The sequence below is a fragment of the Phascolarctos cinereus genome, unplaced genomic scaffold (assembly GCF_003287225.1).
Source record: "Phascolarctos cinereus isolate Bilbo 61053 unplaced genomic scaffold, phaCin_HiC Scaffold_2;HRSCAF=192, whole genome shotgun sequence".
In the NCBI taxonomy this organism is placed as follows: Eukaryota; Metazoa; Chordata; class Mammalia; order Diprotodontia; family Phascolarctidae; genus Phascolarctos; species Phascolarctos cinereus.
The window spans coordinates 282,898,357-282,913,168 of record NW_027555625.1 but is presented as its reverse complement, the minus strand read 5'-3'; the positions used below and the strand labels follow the sequence as shown (position 1 = coordinate 282,913,168).

The window sequence follows — 14,812 nt, the reverse complement described above, 5'->3', positions numbered from 1 at the left end:
AAGCTGGGGACCCGCAGGCTTTCAGTACTTGCAAAGTAGTCTGGTCCAGAGCAAAGCATGATTACTGCCACCTTGGTTTGAGTTTTACAAGTTTCTGACTTGGGTTTGGGTCTGAGCAACAGTAGACTACTGCTGGATTCAGCCACTGCTAGCCAGCTGGGAACCTCTGCTGGTTCGATGACTACCTTCAGGGTCTTTTTTGTTCTGGGATTCCTGCCATGGTTATTCTTCTATAGGCTGGGCTTGATGCTGGAACTGAGATCTTGCTCTGCCCCTGGGGTCTGAGCCACACCACTGTTGCTTGCTTCTGAACTTGCTCCTTCCTCCCTGCCCAGGGCCTCCCACTGATCCTTAACCAGGAACTCCACCTAAGGACTCATGTTCCCTTTTCATTTCACCCTGGATCTGTGACCCAGAACTGAGTCGTGGATGACATTGCTGCCCATTGTCACTTGTCCTTGTTACAGTGCCCTGATATGGGCTTGAGACTTCCACTTGCCCTGGTGTGCTGCCTCTCCTAGGTGCTGAAGTGCTTTTCATGCTGTGCACTCTGCACTGGGTCCTATCCCCTCTATCTGCAGACCCTTCTGTCTCCTGCTGATGGGCTAGAAAATTACTTCCTATGCCTTTTTTTAATTTTTCCCATCAGGCTTTGGTCTGGTGCATTTTCTAAGTCTATTTAGAGAATTTTTGGGAGGAGCTTGTTTTACTGCTAACCACCATTCTGTCATCTTGGCTCTGCCCTCTCAAACCATTCTCCAGTTGAAAAAATTATTGAAGGAAATGAATAGGTAGTTCTCTATTGCCACATAAAATACTCTAAATATGCTAATAGATAAACACATATTAAAGCATCTCTGAGGTTCTATCTCACACCCATCAGATTGGAAAAGTTCACACACACACACACACACACACACAACACACACACACAGAAAATGACACATTGGAACAGTTATAGGGAAAATATGTACATTGGTGCATTCTTGGTGGAGCTGTGAATTGGCCCAGCCATCCTGAAAAGCAATTTGAAATGATGTCCTCGTGTTCATGCATCTGTGTATACCCTTTGACCCAGAAATACTGCTACTAAGTCTATACTACCAGGAGACTGAAGAAAGCAAAAAAGGTCCTGTATATACAAAATATGTAGCAAATCTTTTTGTGCTGTCAAAGAACTGACAATGAAGGAGGTGCCCATCACTTGAGGAATGTCTGAACAACTTGTGATTTTTGAATGTAATAGAATACTATTGTACAAATAAGAAATAACAAAAGGATGGTTTCAGAGAAACATGGGAAACTTTGTAGACTGATGCATACTGAAGTGAGCAGAATTTGGAAGATAATGTATACTGTAGCATCAACATTGTTCAAATGAACAATTTTAAGGGGAAAGCGATAAATGTTGGAATGGATATACGAAAACTGAGATACTAATTCACTGCTGGGAGAACTTTAAACTGCTCTGACCATTTTGGAGAGCAATCTGGATTTATGCCCAAAGAGTTACTAAACTGTCTATACCCTTTGACCCAGCAATACCATTATTAGGTCTATTTCCCAAGATGATTAGGGGAAAAGGAAAAGAGCCTATATGTTCTAAAATATTTGTAGAAGCTCTCTTTGTGGTGGCAAAGAACTAGAAATTGTGGGGATGCCTGTTAAATGGGGAATGACTGAACAAGTTGTGGTACATAATCCTGATGGAATGCTACTGTGCTATAAGAAATGATGAGCTCAATGATCTTAAAAAAAATAGATGGACTTGCACAAAATAATGAAGAGTGAAATGAGCAGAACCAAGAGAATGTTGAATATAGTAACAGCAACATTGTTTTAAGAATGACTTTGAGAGACTAAGTCATTTTGACTATTATAAATATTCAAATTAACTATAATGGACATATGAAGAAAGATGCTATTTGCATCCAGAGAAAGAACTGATAAAGAAAAGTATGCATAGAATGATTTCACATAGATATGCATATTTGTGTCTAATGGTAGCCATCTCTATGGTGGGGTGGGTGAGAGAAGAAAAGAAAGGAAAAAGGTGACATAACTAATATATATTTAAAAGGAATAGCAAATTGTACATAATAGATTTGTAATTTCATATGCTATACTGCTGTATTATGGAAATGCTTCTTTTATTTCTTGAGTTCAAAATTAAAAAAAAAAAGAATATGAAAACTTTGAAAGACTTAAGAACTCTGATCAACATAATCATCAAATAGAGCCTTGAGAATAGCAATACTTCCAGCCTGGTATCCTCAGTCATCACTTACGAAGCATCCCTTGTGGAGCAGCAACCTGGCAACTGCTCCTGCAATGCTACCACCATATCTATTAAAGACCTAGAAAAGAAAATTGTTTCTACTAAAGCTCTTAGCACTGACAACATCAAAAATTGATATAATTTTATTGGAGGAAATTATATCAAATAAGAATAACTGAAATTTGTTCTGTCATTGCTCCCTAGGTATCGTAGGACTTTTCCATAAGTTTTCCATGTATGTTATTTTCCCCCATTAAAATGTGAACTCCTTGAGAGCAGGAGCTGTTCTGCCTTTCTACTTGTGTATTCAGGGCGTCACACAGTGCTTTGCACATAGTAAATGCTTTAATAAATACATCATTCATTCATTCATTCTATGGTGAAACAATCTACTCACCTTCTGACAGAGAAATGAGGGACTAATATGCAGAGTGAGATATACATTTGTGGTCAATATGGTAATTTGTGATTGTTACGAGGATTTTTTTTTCTTTTTCCAATGTTGAGAGAGAAAGATATAAAGGAAAAAAATAAATACTTAACATTTAATTTCTCAAAATGGAAATAATATTTTTCTTATGTACAAGAATGTAAAAAATGTTGTAAGAGATCATTGTGCCTATATCTGTCCAGAGTTAAATGTTGCACTTACCACCTTATCATTGGGATGGCATAGGAAGAGGAAAGGAGTAGTTCTCTTTCGCTTGGGTGACTATCTAATAACAGAGAGTAGCCTGCAATTTTCTAGCAATTTAAGATTTACAATGTACTTCCTGATGATGCTGTGAGGTAGATAGCACAAGTGCTATTATCTCCATTTTATAGATGAGGGAACAGACTCAAAAGAAAGGTCATTAAGGGTCAGAACTAGGATTTGAATCCAGGTCTTCAGAATTCAGCCCCTCTTTTATTCTAACATATTCCTCTCCATGAACTTGCTCCATTTCATTCTTCTCATATGAACATATACTGTTTCTTAGAAGTAATCTAAAAAGTTTTCAGTCATGTCTGACTCTTAATGAAGACTGAAAACTATTGAACAGCAATGAATAATTCATGCAAGAGGCGAGCTAGGATAGTAACCATGAAAGAGTAGAGAAGGGAATAGAATATAATGTTGTATCATATAGTTATCCATGTTTGTTTACTTCCTGTTTATTAAACTGTAAGCTTTACCAGAGCAAGGACTTCATCTTATCTAAACTTTGAACATAACCCTAAGCATATAGCTAAGTACATACTCCAAGCACAATTCCACTTAACAAATGTTTCTGGATAAGTGGATGAATGAATGAGTACATCACAGAAAGATCCAGATTCTTGGAGTAGAATCAGGATAAGGAAAGTGTGTATATGAAACTTCTTCTTTCACCTGATGAGATCAGGTCTTTCCTCCTACTTTTTAGATTACTGGATGAAACAGGAAGAGAAAAATAGAGGAAAAGAGAAACTGGGAGACACTTCTCTTCCAGCAGAAACTGAAATTTCTAGCTGGGTATTCTTTGGTAAAAATGTCTACTATAACAAAGAAATTGGGTATCTAGTGTGGTTTTATATAATAGGTTTCCTTCTAAGAAGCAGTATTTGTTCATAAGACAGTCACTCAAGAGGAAGAGAACAGATATGGTGAAACAGAGACAACAAAGGAAAAAGAATTAACTTTGGAGTCAGAGGATCTGAGTTCAAATCCTAACTTTCATTGACTATGACTTTGGGCATGTCACCTTCTGGACCTTGTTTTCCTCCTTTGTAAAATGAAGGGATTGGGATAGATGGCCTCTGTGGTGGCCCTCTGGGGTCTCAGATCTTGGCCTAGGATACTCTTATTCTCTAAGTCATATAAGGAAGTTGGTCTGACACACATTGAGTGTCAGGTGCTGGTTACACATCCAAGGAGAAATGTCCCATAGACAGTGGGTGCTGTAGAGCTGCATGCTGGTCAGGATAGAGGCTGGGCCTAACAATATAGATGTGTGAGTCCTCTTCATAGAGGCAGTGATAGCTGAAGCTATGGGTGCAGAAGGGAGAAAGTACATAAAGAAAAGGGAAAATGTTACTTGTTCGGAGGGAGGATTTTGGAGGCAGGGGTCTGGGATAACTGAGGTGCCAAAAGGTGAGAGTTGTCAGAAGATAACTGCAGAACAAAAGCACCTGTGAAGGAATCCAACTACAGTTCTGTTCTCTCTCCTTCCCTGACCTGCCTGCAATTTTAAATTTCACAGTGAATTAAGAAGTGATAATTGCTCCACAAACAGCATGGGTTCAGGTAGTCTTTCTTTAGAGGTAGTGACTAATAAAAGGGTAGGACCTAAAGAAAGCATTCCTTTATCAGACCATCAGAGCTGGAAGGGGCAACAAATGCAGAGCAGTCTCCACCCTCAAAGAACTGATATTCTATTGGGAAGAAACAATATTTCAGTCAATCAATAGGCATTTATTAAGCACCTAATATGTGCCAGGCACCGTGTTAGACACTAAGGATAGAAATACAGAAAATGGAGCTGTCTCTGTTCTCAAGGAACTTATGCAGAAAAGTAGAAACAAGGTGGGGAAGGGAACAAGCCTTTACATAGCACTTACTATGTGACAGTCACTGCTCTAAGGTCTTTACAAATATCTCATTTGATCCTCACAACAATCCTGGGTAGTAAGTACCATTTTACAACTGGAGAAGCTGAGGCAAACAGAAGTTAAGTGACTTTCCCAGGGTCACACAAGTAATAAATGTACATGATTGGATTTGAACTCGACTTCCTGACTCCAAGCCTGGTGCTCTTTCCAGTTGCCCCATGCCTCCTACATATGCAAAATAGATACAGAGCGGGGACAGCTAGATAGCACAGTGGATAAAGCACCAGCCCTGGAGTCAGGAAGACCTGAGTTCAAAGTCAGCCTCAGACACATAACACTCACTAGCTGTGTGACTCTGGGCAAGTCACTTAACCCCAATTGCCTCACCAAAAAAAAAAAAAAAGATACAAATAATTTCTGGAGATAAGGAGAATCTACTAGTAACTGAATGCATATGTTGAGTCATGGAGGGTATCTGGACAGACTTCTTATAAGAAGTGAGTTTTGAGCTGAGTTTCGGAGGAAGCTAGAGATTCTAAGAGGAGGAGATGAAGAAATAGTCTATTACCAGCATGTGCGAAGTCATGGAAATGGGAGGTGGAATATCATGTACAGGGAACCCCAAATAGGTCTTCTGTCTAGATTCTAGACTCTATATGAAATGTGTGAAGAAGAACCACATACAATAATCTTGAAAAGGTAGAATAGAGCCAGATTGTGAAGGACTATGAAAGTCAAACAGAAGGGTTTATATTTTATCCTCAATACAAGAGCTAGCCTTTGTAGCTTTTTGAGTAGGAGACTGACATAGTCAGACCAATGTTTTATAACAATCAATTTGTCAGTTGCCTTGAGGATGGATTGGAGTCAGGAGAAACTTCAGTCTAGGAGACAAATCATGAGGATATCACAGCATTCCAGGGTGAGAGGTAATGAGGTAATGAACTAAGGTGGTGGTTCTGTGAGTAAAGAGAACAGGAGTGTTGCAGAAACCATCATGAAGGTACAATTGGCAAGAATTGGAAACCAACTAGATTTGTGTGCAGTGAGCCTGAGGAGTTGAGAATAACACTAAGGTTATGAACCTGGATGAATATAATACAACTGTTTCCATCAACAGAAATAGGAAAGTTAGAAAGAAGAGGGTTTAAGAGAAAAGATGAGTACTATTTTGGATGTGATGAATTTAAAATGCCCATAGATTATTTAGTTGGGAATGTCCAATAAGTAGCTTGTAATGTTGGACTGGAGTTCAGGTGAGAGATTAGAGATGAATATACAGATCTGGAAGATATAATAATTGAACCCATGGGAGATGTTGAGATCAAGATAAAGAGGGAGAGAAGAGAAGAGAGCCCAAGAAAGAGATTTGGTGCCCACTCCATGTGGTTTGGGACATGAATGAAGATCCAGCAAAGGATATTAAGGAGTGGGGCAAACTAGTAGGAAAACCAAGAAAAGGAAGTGTCATTAAAAACTAAAGGAAGGAATGTCTAGGAGGAAGGAGTGAGGAACATAAAATGTTCATGTCAATTTAATTCAACCCAACCCACATTTATGCTTGTTTAATCAAAGCTATTTGTTTCTCTTTTTTCCTTTTTGATCTTTTAAAAAATCCTTGTCTTTATTTTTAAGAAGTTTTTAAATAATTTACCCATCCCTTCCACTATCCTTAATTGAGCCAATTAAGAAAAACCCAAATCACCAAAAGTAAAGTTCTCAATATATACCTTCCTAGTCTAGCAAAACAATTCTCTGCATTAACTATGCCCCAAAATGTGTCTCTTTCTGCATTTTAAATTCTTCACTTCTCTCATCATCAGGAGATGAGTAGGATATTTCATTTTCATTCTTTTGGACTCACGATTTACCATTTCATTGATCAGAGTTCTAGAGTCTTTCAAAGTTCTTTTTCCTTCTGATGCTTTTGTAACTGTATAAATTGTTCTATCTCTAATCACATCAGTTCATAATGATTTTCCCAGTTTCCTCTGAAGTTGTACATTTCAGCACGTCTTAGGGGACAGTAATATTACATTTATATTCCACCATTTGTTTCTTCATTCCCAATAGAAGGCTATCCCCTTCGTTTCCAATTTCGAGCTACCATGAAAAGAGATGATACAAATATTTTTGTCCATATGAATCCTTTTTCTTTTTCTTTGATTTTCTTGGGGCATGATTGGTATAATTGGGTCACTTAATTTGGTGACTCTTGAGGTTTAGTTCTATATTGCTTTTCAGAATGGCTCACCCAAGTAATTCAAAACTCCACTAATAGTGCATTAGAATACCTGTTTTTCCACAGCTCCTCCTACACTCATCATTTTCTTCTCACCATCTTGGCCAGTCTGATAAGTATGAGATGGAACCTCAAATTTGTATTAATTCATATTTTCTAATTATAATTGATTTATAAAATTTTCACGATTGTCTATAGCTCTGATTTCTTCTTTTGAAAATTTATTGTTCATATCCTTTGGCCATTTATCTATTGTGAAATAATCCTTAGTCTTATAAATTTGAATCAATTCCTCACATATCTTGGTAATGAAACTTTTACCAAAGATATTTGTTTCAAAGACTTTTTTCCTCAGTTACCTATTTCCTTATTGATTTTTACTAGACTAGATGTTTGTGCAAAAATTTTTAAAATTCATATGGTTGAAATTGTTCATTTTTTCTTGTGTCATCCTTTCTATGACTTAGTTATGAATTCTTCACCTATCTATAGATGCAAAAGCTAATTTTTTTCTTGTTCTTCTGATTTGTAGTGCGATCTTTTACATTTAAGTCATATATCCATGCAAAACTTTTATTGACGTATGGTATGGAATGTTAGCCTAAACCTAATGTTCCTAGCAGTGAATCATTTCCTTAGTAACTTAAGTCTTTGGGCTAAAGTAGCCCAGTCACAGCCTTAGGGAAGGCTTGGCCGGGGCTGGACCTGGGTGCTCATTTAGAGCATGCTAAAACTTCCTCAAACCTCTAGGGTACCTGCTTTCTACACTCTGCATTTTTACCTCAATCTACCCAGGATTATCTGTTCCAAAATATCTGCAGGCCTCAAGGGATCCCTCTATGGATTCCTAGGTTGGGTAGGAAACTCTAGAAATGATTCTTTCTCAGTCTTGGTGGAGTGGTGCATCTCTAAACCCTGATGGGGTGTTTGAAAGGGATCTGGGATCCTCTTTATGTCCTAGCATACCACCATCTTTCCATAATCCCCCTGGAACAGGGTCTTAAGATTTTATATTTGATCCTAGAGGAAAGAGGAAGTCATTGGAGTTTATTCAGTAGTGTGAGTGATTCCTACAATTTTGGAAAATCATTTTGGTACCTGGTAGACAGAATGGGATTAGGAAGAGACTTCAGATTAGAAGCCCAAGTGGAAAACTATTCCAATAGTCCAGGTAAAGATGATGAGGCCATGAACTAGGATGTGGATGTGTGAATGAAGAGGAGACATATTTGAGAGATGTTATGGGGACAAAAATTACAAAATTCATCAATTGACAAGATATGTGGGGCAAGAGTGAGGTATTGAATATAAAATTTCAAATATAGGTGACTCAAAGCACAGTGGTGCCTCTCATTAGTAATAGGGAAATTCAGAAGAGTGGTAGGTTTGGAGATAAAAATGATGAGCCCTGTTTTAGGACATGTTGAGTTTAAAATGCCTGAAGGACATCTAGTTGAACGTGTTCAACAGGTAGTCAGTGATTTTAGACTGGAACACTGGAGAAAAGTTTGAGTTGGATAAATAGAGCTGAGAATTATCAGTATAGGTATGACAATTAAATCCATGAGAGCTGATGAAATCACTAAGCGAGATAGAATAGAGGGAGGGCAAGTCCAGGACAAAGCCTTAAGGGCATGGGTGTACTGGTAAATATTTAACAATCAGCTCTCTGAAAAAATTCACAGCACTCTTTAAAATTTAATCTGCATTATTAACATTTCCCCCATAACTTTCTTAAGTATAGACAACCAACAAAACAATAAATAAAACTGATTTGTAGCATTTAATGATTTCTGAGGCATAAAATTTCACATTGAAACTTTAACAAACACTCTCTATAGCCAGTCTGGGATGGCTCCGATATGCCTCTACTTAGGGGATGTGCACAGTTAGTGAGTATGACACAGATGAAGATCTAGCAAAGTAGACTGAGTCATCAAACAAGTAGAATGAGAACCAAAAAAAAAAAAAGCAGGGTTACAAAAACCCAGAGAGTTGGAACACTAATGTATTGTTGGTGGAGTTGTGAACTGATCTGTTCTGGAGAACAACTTGGATCTATGCCCACAGGGCTATACCCTTTGATCCAGCAATACCACTACTAGGTCTATATCCCAAAGAGATCATAAAAAAGGGGAAAGGACCCACATGTACAAAAATATTTATAATAGCTTTTTTTGTGGTGGCCAAGAAATGGAAACTGAGGGGATGCGCATCAATTGAGGAATGGCTGAACAAATTGTGGTATATGAATGTAATGGAATACTATTGTTCTAAAGAAATGGTGAGCAGGACAATTTCAGAAAAACCTGGAAAGTCTTACATGAACTGATGCTGAGTGAAGTGAGCAGAACCAGGAGAACATTGTACACAGTAACAGCAACATTGTGGGATGACCAACTTTGATAAACTTAGCTCTTCTCAATAATACAATGATCTAAGTCAATTCCAAAAGACTCATAATGGAAAATGCTAACCACATCCGAGAAAGAATTATGGAGTCTGAATGCAGATCAAAGCATATTATTTTCTTTTTTTCTCTCTCATGGTTTTTCCCTTTTGTTCTTATTCTTCTTTCACAACATGACTAGTGTGGAAATATGCTTAATATGATTGTACACACATAGCAATTTGGAATTCAAAATCTCATAAAAGTGAATGTCGCTAACTAAAAATTAATCAATTAATTAATTAATTTTTTAAAAAACAGAGAGAAGAGATATCCAGGAGGAAAAGATGGTCAACAGTGTCAGACGTTGCAGAGAAGTCAGAAGAATGAGGATGATAAAAAGGATTTGATTTAGCATTTGATACGTCATTAGCAATTCTGAATGAGAATTTCAGCTGAACAATATTAGAAAGCCATATCGCAGACAGTTCATATGAAAGTAAGAAGAGAGGAAGTAAATGAAGAAAATGTAAATTGTTTTTTCAACTGTTTGGCTGAGAAGATGGAAGGAGAAATAAGATGATAGGAAGGATGGTAGGATCTTGGCATTTTTTTAAAGGATGAGAGACTTGCTTATGTTTATAGGCATCAGGGAAGGGAGCAGTAAATGATGAGATAGTGAAGATTAGAGAACAAGGATAATAGTAGGAATAATTTTCTAGAGAAATAGAAAGGGATAAGATGTAAGGTAAAGATGTAGGGGTTTCTTCATCACAGAGTGTAATGAAGGAGAATATCATAAGCAAAGATGTCAGAGTGATGTGAGAGGAGAGAAGAGGGAGTTCTCATCAAATGTCCCTAATCTTTTCAGTGAAGTATGAGAGGAGAGCCTCAGCTGAGGAGGCCTAGGGATTCTCTTCCTTGGCTTTCCAATGGCTTGAGGAATCTCTCAAAGGAGCAACTAGATGGCACAGTGGATAGAGTGCCTGGCCAGGGGTCAGAAAGATGAGTCTTCCTGAGTCAGATCTAGCCTCAGACATTAGTTGTATGGCCTTGGGTAAGTCACTTAACCCTGTTTGCCTCCATTTTCTCATCTGTAAAATGAGCCAGAAAAGGAAATGGCAAACCATTCCAGTACCTTTGCCAAGAAATCTCCAAATGAGGTCACAAAGAGTTGGACATGACTGAAAATGACTGAACAACAACTGCTGTCAGAAGGCTTACATTCAATTCATTTCTCCAAAGCTTAACTAGCCATGTGTCCTTGTAAAAATCAGATCATCTCCCTGGGCCTTAGCTTCCATATTTTTTTAAATAGGGTTAATAATATTGATACCATCCAATGAGCTCAACAGGAAGCAGGCCATACAAGGTGCTCTCTCTCCTTCTCCCTCTCCCCCTCTTCTTCCCCTTCTCCCTCCCTTCCTTTCCCCTCCTCCACCTCAACCTGCTCATCTGGTTGCTGTCTTATACCACTTGGATAAGCATGGATTTACCAATTACATTCTTTCCAATAAGGTGAAACTCTATATGTTTTAACCATCTGCCCTGCCTCTGCATCCTCTGGCCCATTGAACCTCATCATTTTCCCTGTCCCTATGCTCTCCATACACCACCACACCCCCAAACTTGCTGTCTCAACTGCCAATGTGCTCTAAGGATCCTTGGACTTTGCCATTAAACCTGAAGATGCTTGCTTAGGATTTCTGGTTCTTTCCATACACCCTGCAGCTGATCCTTCCTACATTTATGGTCTTTCTGCATTAGAATGTGAGATTTTTGAGAGCAGGGGCTATCTGGCTTTTCAACTTGTATTTCCAATACTTAGCACAGTGCTTGGGATTTAATAAATGTTTTTTTTTAATTCAATCATTCATTCATTTTTCACTATCTACTTCAAAGGGCTATGAGGAAAGTGCTTTGTAAACTTCAAATAACTACAGAAAATGTGATCTGTAGTTGTTGTTATCACATTCTCATCTTTTTGGATGGGGTTCAGAAAGAAACAGACTTGAAACAAGTCAATATCCAATTATTATTCATTAATATTCAATATCCAATGCACTATTGCATGGATGGGTAAAATAACTATTTTTTATAGTTGAATAAAAGCATTGGTATGTTAGCTCCCCTTCTAGGGTCTCATTGAAGACATACTCAGTGCAGCTTCAATAGCAGACAAAGCAACAAGAGTGATAGCTATCATACTTCATCATGGGCCCATGTGATTTTGATCCCTTTGGCCAGGTCTGTTTGAAAGCTTTTCATTCTAAGTAGATCATGAGTATTTGGGAAAGCAATATATTTTTTAACTTGATGAAGAAGTAAGAGGAGGAGGAAGAGGAGGGAAGAGGAGGAGGAGGAGGGGGGAGGAGGAGGAGGGGAGGAGGAGAAGGAGGAGGGGGAAGGAGGAGGAGGAGGGGGAAGGAGGAGGGGAGAGGGGGAAGAGGATGAAGAGGGAGGAGGGGGAAAAGAAAGAGATTGAGGGGAAGGAGGAGGAGGGAGGAGGAGGAGGAAGAAGAGAGGAAAGAAGAAAAGGGCTGGTAGGGCCCAAAGCAAGCTACCCCCCTGACACAGTCCATTGGGCCCCCTGGAGGCCATGATATTTCTAGGCATCAGGGCTCTTACAGATAAGCTCCACTGGGCCAGGATGATTTGTGAAATCAAAATGTGTAGCTGTGATAGAGATGTGGCATTTCAGTCTATTGATCAATGACACAAGAAGTAAAACACGAGGATAAAAATGCATTGGGAGGTCATGTTGTCAGAGGCAAATAGAGGCTTCTGCTGTCTGTTTTGAAGAGAGAAAGAGAGAGAGAGGGAGGGAGGGAGGGAGGGAGGGAGGGAGAGCAGCTACAAAGCAAGAAGTAAATTGCATCTAAGGATTTATATTGGTTTTTAAAGGTTTAAGCCAGACTGCCACTGGAAAAAAAAGGAATTCAGGAACTTTTAATATTCTCTGGATTTGTCTTGTGCTATATGCATAAGGAAGGAGGCTGGTCGGGAGAATTTCTCACTTGACAGGCAAAGGGTATGTTTCTGTTTGTCTGCAGACAACCCAAAGGATTGGGATCTCAGCAAACATTCCAGCTGTACATCATTAGGGTGACAACTTTCTGTATATGTGCAAGACAGACCACATGCCTGCTTCTCCCCATTGCAATTTCCTCCCCTCCCCTGGTGACCCAATTGTGGGCTTCTTGTCAGTGAAACAGCCAATACAGACGGGTTTTCTCCATGAGTGTCACTCAGCACCTAAAAGACCTAAGAATGCACCAGTCTGGCTTCAGGGTGTCTGTGCACCTGACTTCTAATGTATTTGCCAAGGACTAAAAAGAAAGTGCCATACATAACTGAAGAGACCAAAGGATTGGAAGCTGAAAGGGACCATAGAGAGCACATAGCCTAACACCCCTTCATTTTGTAGAGAAGACAGCTGAGGCCCGGGTCAGTCAAAAGTTTTGTGCAGCCCAAAATCAGACAGGTAGTAAGCAAAATCGCTGAGATTTAAACCTAGGTCTTTCATCTCCAAATCCAGTGTTTTATTCTCCTCCCCAAGGGCTCGAATAGGATGTCAATGAGATGAAAGTAGATGAATATTGACTGGGAGTCTGCAGACCTGGTTCATAAATAATAGCTCACATTTAAATAGGGCTCGAAGGTTGACAAAAGACCTTACATACATTATCTCATTTGGTCCTTACAACAACTCTGAGGCAGGGGCTATTACTCTTTCTGTTTTATATATAAGGAAACATATATAAACATATAAGGAAACACACACACACACACACACACACACACACACACACACACACACACACACGCATATAGGCCCAGAGAGGTTAAGGGGCTTTCTGAAGGTCCCATAATTTGTAAGTGCCTAAGGCAGGATTTGAATCCATGTCTTCCCGACTCCAAGTCCAGTGCTCTTATGATGGAAAATGACATGGCCTCTACAAATTAGAATGTGATGGAAAATCTCTTCCCCTCTTTTAGTCTCATTTTCCTCAACTAGAAAGCAAAAAGCTCAGACAGATCATCTCAAACATCCCTTTCAGCTCCATCATTCTGTGACCTGTGATTCTATGACTGACTAATTTTAAAATTTTTTTTTCATTAATAAGTTTGTGATCTTGATGACTTTTCTGACTTAGTTTGAAGCACAGCACAGAGGAGGAGGAGGAGGAGGAGGGAGGATGCACACAGCACAGAGGGGAGCATTGGTCTGTAAGCCTGGGGTAACTGGGAGAAAGGGATTTGGGGTTTTATAAATTATTTACAAACCTGCTGCCATTAAACTATAAAGGGAGCACAGCCATAGCTTTCCCATGGCAAATTGAAAGGGTTTTGTTCTTGAGCTTCCTTTACTCAGTCTAGGAGGTAGAATTATATGAGTTTAGCTTAGGAAATAGCAGGGAAACAAAGTGGAAAAAGAAGGGGCAGAGGCATGTAGGTAGAGGAAATGACACAACAAAATTCTGGCTGCATTGGGGATAATAATAATAGTAATAACATTAATGATGATGGTGGATTAATTCCTGATACATTTAGAGCCTGCCTTAGAAGGCTAACAAGTGTGCTAAAGGGATGCCTATTTTCATCTCAAAGGGATGTTTATATGGTCTTTGATTGCAAAAGGATAGGATACCCCTTTAGTAGACTACTAATTCAATAAGAGCCAATAATTAGACATGGAAGCCCCCTCCCCAAAAAAATAAGTTAATGCTTTAGGTTGCCTTAAGAAAGGCCCAGAGTCATGCTCATTTTGGCAGCACATATACCAAAATTGGAATAATACAGAGAAGATTAGCATGGCCCCTGTGCAAGGATGATACACAAATTCATGAATCATTTCATTTTTACAAAAATTCTCAATGAAAAAAAAAGGCTCAGGGTCCAGACACAAGAGCAGGCAGTCTCACTGTCCTCTGCAGGATGATCAGGACACACCTGTATTATTACATTAGTTCTAAGTATCTCATCTGATGAAAAACTTTGACAAATGAAAATGGGCCCAGAGGAGATTGACCTGGATGGGGAGGATACTGGACACCATGTTATATGCACCTATGTAGAAGGAGTTAGTCTGCATTCCTTAAAGAATAAAGGACTTGGAAGGAACATGGTAGCTGTCTTTGAGTAGCTGAAGAGCTGACCTGTGGAAAAGAAATGAGGTTTGTTCTGCTTGCCTCCAGAGAAAAGAATGAGGAGTAACAGGTGAAAATTATAGAAAGGCAGAAAGGTAGAGCTCTGCAAATGGGGAATAGGTTATTTCAGGAGGTCGCTGGTCAACCCCACTACTGGAGGGCTTCATGAGAGACTGCCTGAT

At 39.1% G+C, this 14,812-nt stretch overlaps 1 non-coding gene across 1 annotated transcript; it reads left to right on the top strand.

Moving 5' to 3' along the window:
- The first annotated feature begins 14,239 nt into the window (after window positions 1–14,239).
- Window positions 14,240–14,346, top strand: LOC144456116 (U6 spliceosomal RNA). The gene has a single exon (XR_013485017.1). It is a non-coding gene; the product is annotated as a U6 spliceosomal RNA (small nuclear RNA).
- The last annotated feature ends 466 nt before the right edge of the window (window positions 14,347–14,812 follow it).